We start from the raw sequence: 14,888 nt of genomic DNA, 5'->3' as shown, positions 1-14,888 counted from the left end.
TGAGATGTCCTTTTGAAACCTTTACAAAAAAAGGGGGGGCAGATGAATAGATGTTTTTGAAACCTGTGTCTAATCAATAGCAGGACATCAAAACCCAAGAGAAATAGAAATGAATTAAGAAGTAAAGATTAAGAGAGTAATAGAAAATAGAACAGGTAAAAACAGATTTAAAAAAAAAAAAGGGGGGGTTTGTCGAGAATAAACAAGTGGGACCTAATGAAAATTACAAGCTTCTGCACAGCAAAGGAAACCAGAAATAAAACAAGAAGAAAACCTACGGAATGGGAGAAAATTTTTGCAAGTGAAACCGACAAAGGGTTGATCTCCAGAATATATAAGCAGCTCATATGACTCAATAAGAAAAAAGTAAACAACCCAATCCAAAAATGGGCAGAAGACCTAAACAAGCAATTCTCCAAGGAAGACATACAAATGATCAAAAAGCACATGAAAAAATGCTCAATATCACTAATTATCAGAGAAATGCAAATCAAAACTACAATGAGGTATCACCTCACACCAGTCAGAATGGCCGTCATTCAAAAATCCACAAATGACAAATGCTGGAGAGGCTGTGAAGAAAGGGGAACCCTCCTACACTGCTGGTGGGAATGCAGTTTGGTGCTGCCACTATGGAAAACAGTGTGGAGATTCCTCAAAAGACTAGGAATAGACTTACTATATGACCCAGGAATACCACTCCTGGGCTTGTATCCAGAAGGAACCCTACTTCAGGATGACACCTGCACCCCAACGTTCTATTTACTATTTACAATAGCCAAAACATGGAAACAGCCTAAATGTCCATCAACAGGTGACTGGATAAAGAAGCTGTGGTATATTTATACAATGGAATACTACTCAGCCATAAAAACCAACAACATAATGCCATTTGCAGCAACATGGATGCTCCTGGAGAATGTCATTCTAAGTGAAGTAAGCCAGAAAGAGAAAGAAAAATACCATATGAGATTGTTCATATGTGGAATCTAAAAAACAAAAACAAACAAACAAAAACAAAGCATAAATAAAGGACAGAAATGGACTCACAGACAGAGAATACAGACTTGTGGTTACCAGGGGGGTGGAGGGTGGAAAGGGATAGACTGGGATTTCAAAATTGTAGAATAGACTACACTGTATAGCACAGGGAAATATACACAAAATGTTATGATAACTCACAGAGAAAAAAACGTGACAATGAGTGTGTATATGTCCATGAATAACTGAAAAATTGTGCTGAACCCTGGAATTTGACACAACATTGTAAAATGATTATAAATCAATAAAAAATGTTTAAAAAAATAAAAAATAAAATGTGCTTAGACATTGAAAGTAGATCCATGTTTTACATATAGTTATCAATTTCTACAACAAAAAATTTAGAGAAGACTTCTAATCTACAGAAAAAAGTCATGACTTAGTTTTCCTTTATCAAACAATCAAACACAGACTCCTAAAAGTAATGGAGTCACACTTACACGTTTCTGAGGAATCCTTCTTAATTGCTGACTTTGTATCCCCTCTCCTCCTGCTCATCAGTGTAGTCCATCTCTTTGATCTCTAAGTAGAAGCTCCTTAAGCCCTGAAAGTAGAGAAACAGGAAACATGTTATATATTTCTGAATTGCCAAAGGGAAATGGTTATATAAAACTCTAAATGAATCTACTATGTAATACATAAAAATGCCAGGCAATAGCTGAGATCAGGCTACCTATTTAAATATATACACTAATTAACTGAGAGACACTGAAGCTAAAGAACTCGGTCATTTCAAGGTCAAACACACACACACACACACACAACATATTAGAGAATGTAAAAGCTTAAGATCCTCATGAGAACTAAATAAATCACAATCTTACTTTGAAATGCATGCACGAAAATGTCTGGGTGAACAGAGCATCAGAATTTTATAAGCTAAAATAAATTCTCAAGGTATATGAACTTGAATCTGGTAAGAAAAACCTGAAGAAAGTCTTGTATTCTAGTTTATATAATTATAAAATGATAGACTGACAGTTTTCTGACATGTTTCACATGCTTCTCCATTTTCTTTTGACACTTATTTTATGGAGAGACCTACTCTACTTGCCATCTCTTTACAGATTTTCTGTGTGATAACTTTAAAGATTTCTTCATCACCCTTGATATTGTGTCTACTTTTATCTTCCAAGTATTTTTCATAATTTTTGTCTTAATCCATATAAGAAACTTCTGTACTTTTATGGTATTCTGCAGCTGCACTAAAAAGTCTTTTTGAACATTTATTCTGCCTGTAACTTGAAGGGCACATTTTCGGTAAGAACTTGGGTCTTCCCTGAACTCCTGAAAAGTCTCTTACTCTCTTCCTTCATGTTTTTATTTTTAACAAACTTACATAGTCACTATTTTAAAAGAGTCGTAGGATTATGTATATTTTCCTGTGAGAAGTAGCAGTTCACTGCCCTCCATACCCATCTTTTCAAACAAACCACCCTCCCCTCTTTTAGCACATTATTATGGTACTTTCTAGATCTCTTAATATTGCTAACTGATTTCTTCAGTTTTAAGCATTATCAATATTGACTTGTCACCATAGAGGGTGACTAAGCCTTCTTTCTTCCCTCTGCATTCCTCACACACCCATATACAAACCCTTTTGTGGCAAACACACCCTAAGGTGACCCCCTATGAGTCATAAACCCTAAACAACCCCTCCCCAAGTGCAGGCAGAACTTATGACCTGCTTCAAGTCCACAGAATACAGCAAAGCTGAAGGATTTTTACTGATGTGATGAAAGCCTCAAATTAGTAGAATTTGAGTTCATCAAAAGGAAGAATGTCCTGAGTAGGCTTGACTTAATTGGGTAAAATCCTTTGAGAGAGGGACTGGGGCACTCCCAAAGGTCAGAGACGTTTTCTTACTGACCTTAAAAGAAGCAAGCACCATGAGATCTACAGGCGCAAGAAATGAACTCTTCCAACTACATGAGGGAGCTTAGAACCCGGTCTTTCCCCAGATGACAATACAGCCCAGCCTTGATGGAACTTCAGCCTTGACTGAAGCCTTGTGAGACCCCCAATCAAAGCAGCCAGCTAAGTTCTGCCTGCACTCCTGACCCACGGGAACTGTGAGCTAGTACAAGTGCATTGTTTGAACACTAAATTTGAGTATTTTGTTACTCAGTAACAGAGAACTAGTATTCCTTCCCTTTGTAACCTCCCAAATTGCCAGCATTGGTCTTACCAATTTTGAGTGTTAGTATGAGTATGACATGTAAGTGCTTTTACTAACTGCAGTCAGCCACGGCTACCTTTCCTTCCTGCAGACGAGATAATCACTGCTCTCTCTCCATCACCCCTCCTTTTTTTTCATTTTCTTTCTTTTTTTTGAAATTCATCTTTTTGATATTTTGATTTTTTTTGACATTTCATCTATTAGCTGTCTAATTTTCCCTCGACAGTGAAATACATTAGTATTCTATCAGTTTCAGTGTCCTGGGTCTATTCCAGAGGGTCTTTTGGTGCTGTAATCAGAACTCATCTCTCCCTAGTCCTAACACAAGCTATCATGCTGTCCCCTCCATCATGACCATCTTGACTTCTCTCCTGTGTTGCAGACATTGTTTCCTATGTCCTATGTGTTCCTCTCTCTTATCTCACTCTTGTCCTCTAGGAGCTTCATGTTTTTATTCTACCTACTGACTGCACTGACAGTTTGGCTGCATATAGAATTGTAGTGAGAAATAAACTCCCTTCACAAGGCTGAAACCTAACTGCCTAAATACCTTCCAGGGGTCTTATTGGGAAGGACAAAGCTATTCTGATTCATTTTCCTCTATGTGTCACCTACTTTTTTCATCCCTGGAAGTTAAGAAACTTCTCTTCATCTAAAGTATTTGAAATTTCAAATTGATGTGCCTTGGAGAGTTTACACCAAGATGATTTGCTTTTGCAAACTAGTCCATTTATGGTTGTTTCTCTTTTAATATTTTAATTTTCATTGTTATATATAGTCATCCCTCAGTACCTATAGGGGATTGGCTCCAGGACCCACCAAGGACACCAAAATCTGCAAATGCTGAAATTCCACAGTCAGCCCTCTGAATCTGCAGTTCTACATCTGCAGATTCAACCAACTGCAGATCATGCATTACTACAGTATTTATTGAAAAAAAAATCTGAATATAAGTGTTCAAACCATGCTGGTCAATAGAACAATTCAAGAAAAGCAATGGAAATTTAAATCATGGTCTATATTAATGAAAGACAAATTAATAAGCCACACAACTTTGCTAGACAGAATTTCTGAAGATATCTCACAATATCATGGCTGATTCGTTTCATTTTGTTTCTAGGATCCTCAGTGCATGGCAATGAGAGGAAAATTTCTCATCTAGTTAACATCATCCTAAAAACAATGAAAAATGGTAAAAATATGAATGTTTGATACTCATCCTCCCTCCAAAACAATTAAGTAAGATGAAAAGGAAAGTGTTTTACTTCTAATAGATGAAGAGCAAAAATATCTATTCATTTATAATTAGAGTAAGAACATTGCCAAAATGATATGTGAAAGCATCATGACTCATTTCTGTTATTAATTTACACTTGTTAAATATTGGAAATAAAACTGTCTGTCAATGATGGATTATGTCAAGGCCCTGAAAGTGAATGGAAACCTCAGAAAACAAAAATAAAATGTTGATATAATTTAAAACAATTAACTTTTTTTGAGGCATTAAAGAATCTGACTCAGAATGGCTTTGTTTTAATTATTAAGGTTCACACTTATCTCTTTATCTGTAATAGTTACCCAACTCTGTGATTGTTTTTAAAAATTAGTATACAAGCACTAATATCTGAAAGAATAAGGCAAGTAATATGCATTATTAAGTTTCTATTATTATAAGCCAAGCCCTTTTCATACTTTTCATTTTAATCCATATTACAAACTTCTGTGATATTTACAGAAAAGGAAACAGAGGGTCAGGGAGGTTAAGTGCATTGCTCAGCTACACAGTGAGTAGGTGGCAAATGAGAATTCCAATGTAAGTCTATCCAACACACAAACCATTTTCTCATACTCCATATATTTCAATTTTTGCTCAAATATCTTCACAGACTAATTTCAATAAATAAATTTTCAACTCTACTGACAAAAGTGTTAGTAAGTGTAATGGCTTTACAGTTTCCACATGGTTTATACGAATACAAAAACTGACACAGAAAGAATAAGCCTGTGCCCTCTCCCTCCCCATCCTGAGGCTCAAGGATGGGCAGGTGTTTCCTTCACCACCAAATAAAATGGACTTCCCACAAGGTTTTGTTTCTTTAGGAGATCCCAGAGTCTTGGGATCAGTCTTTGTCATAGGAGGGAAAACCCAAGACAAGTGCTTTAAGAGGGCTTTGATTTCCCCAAGCTTTTTAATCTCAAAATTAAGAGCAGTGCCCCTCAGTATGTCCCAGGAGTGGTCCCACTGGCATGCTCCTAGCCCTATTCCACATCCCCCCCAAGACTTCCCCCAGAAAAACTCAGGTCTCCACCTCATCCCCAGAAGTCACCAGAGCTTCACCTTAGAAAGCACTTGACTTTGCCACTATAAACTAAGGTCTCGCTACATGAAAACTGCAGGCAGTCTGGTTTCTTCTTTGCATGCATTAACTGCCTCACCTTGCAAAGCTAAGTGAAACTGGAGCCTTGGAGGGACAATAGTCTGTGTTTTCTTATCAGGTGATAATTAGCTGTTCCAAAAAAAAAAAAAAAGTGGTAAGTTCTTTAAAAATCACTATCTACTAATTTAGAAAAAATACAGAAAAATGCGTTTCTTCTTTTAGGCACAAACGTGAAACGATGTTTTTTCTTACCATTTAGTAACGCCAATGCGAGGGATGCAGCACGAGACAGATGACGTGTTTTCTCTTCCCCCGTAAAGCAGTTAAAGAATGGGAAAAGACCCGTTCTTCAGGCTGTGCTTCTGGCTCTTCAGACTCTTTCAGCCCCCCACCCCAAAGCCCAGCAGCTCTTAGTGTCAGAACATTTTCACTCATCTAATGTTTAACTTCACTTTTTCATGTGTTTCTTGGTGGAGAAGCCAAACAGCTGCTTGCTACTCTGGTAGCAACACTTCCTGTTTAGGAAAAATATATATTTTTAATATAAATATATATTTATATTTATATATTAATTATTATAAAATTTAGTCTTCTGTTCTAGGATCAAAAATAGCATTAAAATTTTTGAATGTCTAAAGCTTTCTAAAACATAAAGGTATTTTAAATATGACCCCAACATTTCCCATCTTCTGGTCTCTTCTATACACCTTTGCCATTCCTCCCACTGAAAAGTGCTGTGTCTTCTACACTTGAATTCAGGAAAACTTGTCACTGCTTTGGTCAACTGAGCACAGAAGAAGTGACACTGTGTGACTCTGATGTTATGTCGTCAAATGTGTTGTAGCTTCTGTCTCATTCCCTGACACGCTCGCACTTGGAGCTCTGAGCCAATGTGTGGAAAGTGTGACTACCTAGAGCTGCCATGCTGTGAGGAAGCCAAGACACGTGGAGAGGCTATGTGCAGACTCTAAAGTTGGCAGTCCTAATCTTCCAGTCATCCCAGACCAAGAACCAGACTTGTGAGTGAATGAGCCTTCTGGTGATTCCAGCCTCCAGACTTTGAGACCCCAAGGGCAGAATAAAGCTATCCTGCTGGACCCTGTCCAAATTGCTGATTCACAGAATCTGTGCATAAAAAAATGGTCATTGTCATACGTTACTTATTTTTGGAGTAATCTGTCCCACAGAAATCGTCACCAGAATACTCTCCCCTCAACTAACACAACATGCTACTTCTCATTTATTTTTTACATTCTTTGATTGCTTTCTGGTCTTACCTGTCTGCTAAAGTCACAAAGTAATGGGAATTTACTCTTCATATATTTCCACACTCTTTCCTTCCAAGTGCCACCACCCTATTAGACATTTACATGACTGAAACAAGTGTCCATAACATTTCCAGAGCAAAAATTATCTCATCAACTTATTATTCAGTCTCAATAGAGTAATCATTAAAACTCTCAAGTATTCGTGCTCTCTCAAAACAGGTTTTTCCCAGCTCAGAGAAAGGCCTGGAATATCACCTCCAAGCAGAGATTCAGTGATACCTGCATTTGTTAAATTCCAAGTCAAGTCTTCCTGCTTGTATAACACATTATTAATTCATCACTTAACATAAGAATGTTTCCTCAATCCACAAATTATATTTCAAACATTCATTTTTTTAATAGTAGCTCATGGAAGAAATTACTAACTTTAAAATCCTAACAAGCATTTTGGTATCTGAATTCATTCAATTTTGTCTTTAAAATTTGAATCTCCCCTCAAATGATCTGGGCTACCATCATGGACCAAGTTTCTTGCTACATTAGTGCCAGTTCCACTAAAATTTTTTGTTTGAGCATATCTTTTAGTTACTAGGAGAAATACAATGAAAAATTAGCAATCAAAGAAAGTATGAAGTATACTGTGAAAATGTAAATAAGAAAATTAAGACAGTTACTCTATACAGTGGTTCAGTAACTTCATTATTTTTGTGAAATTTACTAGTCAAAAATATTTTACAAGAAGGAAACATATCCTTTACAAAATAGAAAGCATTTATCTTATGTTTACCTCTGTGAAAACTACTGAAAGAAAAACTTAGTTACTAACTGTTCAAAGTCATCACACCATTTCATACATTACAGGGCAATGTAATGATAAATTTGTTTGCAATGGTGGAATGTTTACTTTATTTGGGTTCATAATAAAAATCCATAGGAATGACCAGTTGTAATAAAATATGCATGTAGGGAGAAAACCTATTTGGTGCATTTCCAGATTAAAGCTTTCTCCCATTTTTTGTCCAAATAAAATATTTGCTTTTTAAGTTAGTGAAATCATATATTAGAGCCATAAGGTGACTTTTTCCTGGATATTATGTTCATGAAGAATTTGGAGTTAATCAAGGTAAATCATAATGAGACCTATTTCACAACTATACACTTATTAAAATTAATAATACAAATAATAAATGTGAGTATTTATGCTACTGCATATTTTCTAGGCTTTGTCCTAAACTCTTGATGCCTTTTCTTATTTAGCCTTTACATAATGTTTATACGACAGTTATTACTATTACCTCTATTTTATAGGCAACACATTAAGGAAATTAGCTCATCAAGCAAGTCATGGAGACCTCAAGGCAGAAACTCACCTACGTATTTGATTCTAAAACCATTTGTGCCACTTCTAAATTACAGTGCCTGCCAATCGTATTTTAGAGACATTTACATAATGTATTTCCTGATATCTCTAAGCATTTATAATCTCAAACTAACCAAAAAAACTTTAAAGTATAAGAAGCAAAAAACTAATAGACATTACATAGTTCTTTATTAAGACAGAAGGTATTTTTCCACTAAAATTTAACTTCTTTAAACAAAACAAAAGGATACCAAATATACACACCATAACATGGAAAATTATTTTACAGAACGTGAAATAAAACAGTGTTGTAAGAGTACAAGGATATATACATATATTTCTGCATGATTTTTTTTAACTGTGGAGAAGAGAAATGAAAATATATTATACATAACCTTTAAATATATATAACCTTTACAGTTTTGACACCTGATTGCCCTAAGAAAGTATTTGCAGGATTAGTTATCACTCATAACTGTGGATTAAAACAGCTGACAGAAATTGATACAGGAGACAGCTGGAGGGTAGTATTTTTTCCATATGTTTAATGATCTTAAGCCTAAACTCAAGTACCTGTTTCTATTACCTAGAAAGACAGATGTTCATAAACAAATTTGAAACCTTTGAATAAGAAATTTAAATTTAATTTTAAATTTAATTTTGACTGTATGCTTCATGAGAGCAATGATACATTGGCTTATACCTCTTTATTTTCTATGTGAAAATACTGTTCAGCACATAACTGAAGCACAATTAATACTTGTGTGATAAATAACTTAAGTAACATTAGTACATAACCTAACAGAGTTAACTTTCAAGTTCACCTAGAATGACATCGAGACAGAGGTCACATAGGGAAGAGTTTTTCTTTATTTAACCAACTTCTACCTTAAAACTATTGTATAAATAACATCTTTAACACAGTAAAACAAATCCACCATAAAAACAGAAAACAAAGAGCAAACTAAGAAAGTAATTTGTAATAAAATGATAATGTTCATATACCAAAATCAAAATAAAAGAACTATAAATATGGCAGGAAAAGCATGGCTATCTTAACAGCAAAATGCACACAGGCCAGGAACACAGAATTCATAAAAGAAAGAATAAATGAAACAATAAGAAAAATGTTTAGAATTACTGGTAATCAAGTCAATTCAATTTTGAAATATTTTTTACATATATCAATTAGACAAATTTTTTTTTTTAAATCCCTGGTGGGAGATGAGGAGAGAAAGTGCAGTGTTGGGTACTAGTCTTGGGAGAATGAACTTGTATATTTCTAAGGGTAAGTTTGGAAATAATTTTAAAAACATATCCAATAAGGAGTTTGATTTAAGAAACTGGGTTAAAAAATAATGATATGATAAAGTATTTTAAATGATAACAAGAAAAGACAAAAACTTTAGGAAAAATATCCATAAAAGAAAGCCCGAATATGAAACAAACCAAATAAAACATGATTTAGTGAATTTTAAGACTACATCTGACTATAATTAAAGATTCTTCTTTGAGCTATACAGGTTTTGTGGCTTATAATTTTTTTTTTGTCTCTGAGTCCAATCATAATATGAGTTTCTAATTGTGACTGATATTTACATAATTATATTGCTGTTCATTATTTATCAAATTTTAGATTAACTCTGAAAGCACATCCTAGGAGAATTAATTACCATAATAGAACAGCATGTAAGAGTTATAAACTCTGATAGCAAAATAATGACAAAGCTGAGAGAAGCTAGCAAAGGAGAAGGCAGGAGAGTAATGGAGGAACCTTTTTTTTTTACTCATTTTGCATAATGGAGTGTCAAGAATTATGGCCCAAAGTTGACTAAACAATTTATCAATAGTAATGTATTCAATTATAAGTTACAGGAAAACAAGGATTCAGAGAAAGGAGAACACATGTGAGTGTGTCTGCCTCAGTCCTGGGCTGGTACATCTGGTCAACAATTTCATGAAGAGCTGGGACCCTTCTGTCTTTCTTCTCTAACAGGGTCACAGAATGCCTGCTGCCCCCCACCCACACCCCATATTTATGTTCATATTCCAGACAGATGAAGAGGGCACAGCCAAGGCTGAAGAGAAAATGGGTATTAAGGGAGTCACTTAATAAGATCTGCCATAATGAGGAAAATAGTTTTTAGTACATAATACGAAGTCTTCAAAGTACTATTACTAATAACACTCAGGAGATGGGTGCACAGCAAAACTGAGCTAAAACTCCTCGTTACTTAGATGAAGGAATCAAAATAATTCCCTAAGTTCATATATTGAGAAATTCAAATAATCACCAGAAAAATTAAAACCAGAATTTAGAGGCAGTTTTTTCTGAACAGAGCTGAGTGGGAGGGTCTCAGGACACTTGTGCTTTTAGTCTATTTGTTTATTTCACAAACACTGATTGGTTGACTCTTAGGCCCAGAAAGTTTCTCTCATCACTGGGGATGCACCAAGGGTAAGACAACAATGTCCATCCCCTTATTTATATTCTAGTAGCAAGTAAGACAGGCAGAGATATACATATAATCTCAGACAATGACATGTGCTAAAAAGAAAGCGATGGGTTCAGGGTGATTTGAGATGGAGACAGAAACTCTCTCTCTGAAGAGGTGACCTCTGAACAGAAATGAGAACGAAGTACAGAACTGATCCCCATGAGAAGATTCAACTACAGGGAACAGGTGACTACAGATCTACTGTGTCTCAGAGCATGGGACAGTATTTGCTACCTTGAAAAGCCAGGTAACTGATTCCCACCTCTCTACCAGGCACTAATGAGGTTCAAGTTTTTCTGTTATTGATCAAGCCCATCAGAGTTGCACTGACCAACTTTATCCAAAGCCATGAAACAAACTGGCAGGACTAACATTGAATCCATTGTGTTAACACAATTGCTGAGGCCCTAACACAATGTCTATTCCAATGATATATTCTAGACTGTAGCTGCTGACAGAATCCAAAGTTTTTCCAGGCATGGAGAAACTCTAGCTAAGAATGAACAAAATAACAGAGTAGAGAGAATGATGTAGGATTTTAATCTCAGCTAAAATTCTGGCCTTTAGATTTATGAGACAATACAATTTTATTTCAGATTGGATATTTTTGAAATTATAATCTTTGACCTCATTTGTAAAAGGATTCTATTTTTGAGCTTTAATTTCTTCCAGGGAATTTAATAAGTGCAGAGGACAAATTTGGGGTGACTTGTGTTAGTGGCATTCTGTTGGCAAAAGGTATTTGTGTGTTTGTGTGTTTCATGATAGCACTCATCCTCAATGCAGAACTTTTTATATGATACATTGGACAGTATGGCTACATACTTTGGATGAGATATAGAATAGGGTATGAAATTTCATCCTGTAAATCATGGTGTTGATTTAATAACATATTCTCCTGAACCACTTTGGAGAGGTCTGAATCACTGCAGAAAAGAGTATAATGCCCATCAGTGGTCTCAGCAGTAAGGACCCAAAGGAGCAGTGGTGGGTCCTGAGGGAGGGAGCCCATGAAGTTGGGAAGAGAACTGTGCTGGGAATGAGGATTGCCCACCCCTGGGATTGAGTTGGCTAATAACCACACTCTGCTTAATTGTATCATTGGGTGACTAAGTCCAATGGGTTAAAAGAATACAATGTTGGGGGAATATTAGAATGAAAAGCTTCTCATCAAGGGAGCAGAATTATGGTGACACTCCTGGTCTCTCATGGCCCCTCTATCTCAAATGATAAGTAAGGAAAGAATAAACAAGGTAAACTAGCCTCAGCGACAGTCGAGCGCTGCGTCCTAAGATTTTCCTGCCAGGAGAGAGGATGTCTGCTCCACAGTGCTGCCTATGTCCATGGAAAAGAGTTCCTGTTTCTGGGGAGTGTATAGTACAGACAGCTGGTCCAATAGCGTCTGAATCCACCAAAGATCTTTTATTTTGTCAGTTCTCTTAGAAACTGTCCCTCTGGCCTTCCAAACACCTTAGGTCAGCAATTCTGTGATACAGTTTTGGTTTTAATCCACAGCACCCAATATTTATAAATAACTAAACCTATTATAATGCCAGGTGGTACATAACAGCACATATCATTTAGACCACAAAGATTTAAGCAACTTTCCCAAGCTCACCAAGTGGTAGAGCAGAGACTTAAATCTATACCCATCACCTACTGCGCTGACAGAAAAAGCCGGTTCTCCTGCAGGAAACTGGCTGCCATTCTTTCCCACACAAGAAACATTTGAGCCAGAATTCTCTTTTACATTAATCTATCTACCACAAGTAGAATAAAGTTTTATCTCCCGTTGTAAATAGAGAGCACAATTCTCTTAAGTGACTATTATATGAAATATCAAATCTACAGGAAAACTAGGGTGGGTCTGCTCTAATAACACTTTCTCTTGGGAATTCACAAGGCACTTCACAGGGCTCCAAGTGTCATATTCTGAGCTCATATCCTGTAATAATCATGTCGGGTCAAGGAAGACCTCTTTCTAAATGAAGTGATGAGAGACAGGCTAGGTTCTCCAACCAACACACTGGAATATCTTCCCTTAAATTTTGGGTTCCACATGCAAAGACAGTCCTTTCTGTCCCCTAAGGATAAGCACAGTCAGCTCTGCTGTGGCCCTTACCCGCTTTCATCAGGACATGCTTGGTCCTCTGCTCTATTTCCCAAATGCATACTTCAAACATGTCGTGATCTTAATTCTGGAAATTGTTCTCTGTAAAATTGTGCTCTTTTCCATAGTGCTTAAGAAATAGGCATAAACTTCTGTGGAAATTTAATTTCCATTAAATATTAAGACTCTATTCTGTGTACTTCTGATGCAGAGATCATAAACTAGGTGCTTCAGAGAGTATGTATGGAAATAAATGAGATGAGATACATCTTTGACAGTCCAAGGAGCTTACTGTCTACAGGGAACTTAGGGAAGTCCAAATGGAATATAAGTGGTAAACTATATAAAATGTCATGAAAGAGACACAAATCAAATGCTATGAGAAATCAAAGGAGTAAAACTTCCATACTATTCAGGAATTAGGAGAGAAATTTTAAAGATGTGGTATTTCTCATTGGCCTTACTAGACAAGTAAGATTTCAGTAAGCAATGACAGAAAGAGACAACTCTAGGTGAGAAAAAACACAAAGAAAATAGTACAAAATACAGAAAACAGAAGATGTATTTATAAAACATTCTTGAGTTTAATATGGTTGAAATGTGTGTGTAAGAGCAATGCAAAATGAATTTGGAACTAGATGTTTGGGTTTATTAACAAGTTCATACTGTACAGCACAGGGGACTATATTCAATATCTTATAGTAACTTATGGTGAAAAAATATGAAAATGAATATATGTATGTTCATGTATGACTGAAGCATTATGCGGTACAACAGAAATTGACACAACATTGTAAACTGACTAACTTCAATAAAAATATGTATTAAAAATAATAATAATATAAAAAAGAAGAGTTTAAACATCAAAGTGAGGGATTACAATTGATTCATTATTAAAGGGAAGTCTATGATAAAGATTTTGTGTAGGAAAACAACATGACTTCTCTGGCTGTAGTTTAAAGAGAGATTGCCACACACCTAAAAGACTGTATTTTCCAGCTTCTTTTAAAGCCAAGTGTGGACATGTGCTCAAGTTCTGGCTGAGAAAATTTAGGAAATGTTGTGAATACTTCTCAAACTTCTTAAAAGGAAGAGAAATGTTGTGAATATTTCTCGAACTTCTTCTTAAAAGGAAGGGTGCATCTTCTCCCCTCTCCCCCCTTTCTGCTGCCAGGAATACTAATAAAGTGACCCTCAAGCAGCCACAGGTCCTAGAAAGTGACTTGAGAATACAGGTCATGGGAATTGGGGAATAAAATAGAAAGATCTTAGTTTTCTGAGAGACTGGATCTTGTACAATCTGATGTTGACTTCCTACTTCTGGACTTTCTTATAGAGAAATAAGTTTCTACTTTGTTTATACCATTGTTATGGGAGGACCTTAATTTGGCATCTGGAGTAAATCCAAGCTAAGCAGGTGGGCACTCAGAAGGTTAAGTGGGCGAATACAGCCCTTTTCCCTTCAATCTCAATTTTGGAAAACTCAGCATGGCAGAGTTCTACTTCACAAGTGTCAAGGGGTAGCAAGAGGAAAAATACTTAAGATGTCAATCAAAAAAAATATAATTAGGAACTAGAAAATTGAAAAAATGGCATTTATTATTTTCGGTCATAATCTATTAAACTTATTTTCAACGTTGTATGTGATTCAATCAATTTTGTTCACTGCTAAGTGTACCTGATTTTCATTTTTCACCCCATTTTGTTTAATTTTGTGCCACTACTTATGGTAAAATATAAAAATTATGAAAAATACATATCCCGAAAGAGTGAAATTTTGTTAACATAAAAAGTGTTTCAATGGCACCTCAGTTGCCTACTGTCATTTGCAAATGTTACAGTTATTTCTTTACTTCTTAGCTTGAGAAAGGACACGTAGAAGGGAATGGAAAGAGGAGCCTGTGCCCAAGCCAATGAAACACACTCTCCACCCCCACACTCACCCGCATGTCCAACATACACCAAAGATGGCCCTTTCTCTTGTCCTACCAAAGCACTGGATATTTATTCCAAATACTTCATTCGACCAAACAGAGCACATAACTTTGAGTGAG

General features: G+C 35.9%; 1 long non-coding RNA gene across 2 annotated transcripts in view; it reads right to left on the bottom strand.

The window, feature by feature from the left end:
• Positions 1 to 1,277: 1,277 nt before the first annotated feature.
• LOC116151468 (uncharacterized) overlaps positions 1,278 to 14,888 on the bottom strand; it is a 241,574-nt gene continuing 227,963 nt past the window's right edge. Inside the window, exons 9-10 of one of the 2 annotated variants that reach the window (XR_010382596.1) lie at positions 5,851 to 6,113; positions 1,278 to 1,585 (exon numbers count right to left, since the gene is read on the bottom strand). This is a non-coding gene — a long non-coding RNA (uncharacterized LOC116151468). The remainder of the gene's footprint in view (positions 1,586 to 5,850; positions 6,114 to 14,888) is intronic. The other variant, XR_010382595.1, reaches the window with a different exon arrangement.

The sequence above is a fragment of the Camelus dromedarius genome, chromosome 10 (genome assembly GCF_036321535.1).
Source record: "Camelus dromedarius isolate mCamDro1 chromosome 10, mCamDro1.pat, whole genome shotgun sequence".
NCBI classification, from domain to species: Eukaryota; Metazoa; Chordata; class Mammalia; order Artiodactyla; family Camelidae; genus Camelus; species Camelus dromedarius.
This window is presented reverse-complemented; position numbering and strand designations above follow the sequence as displayed.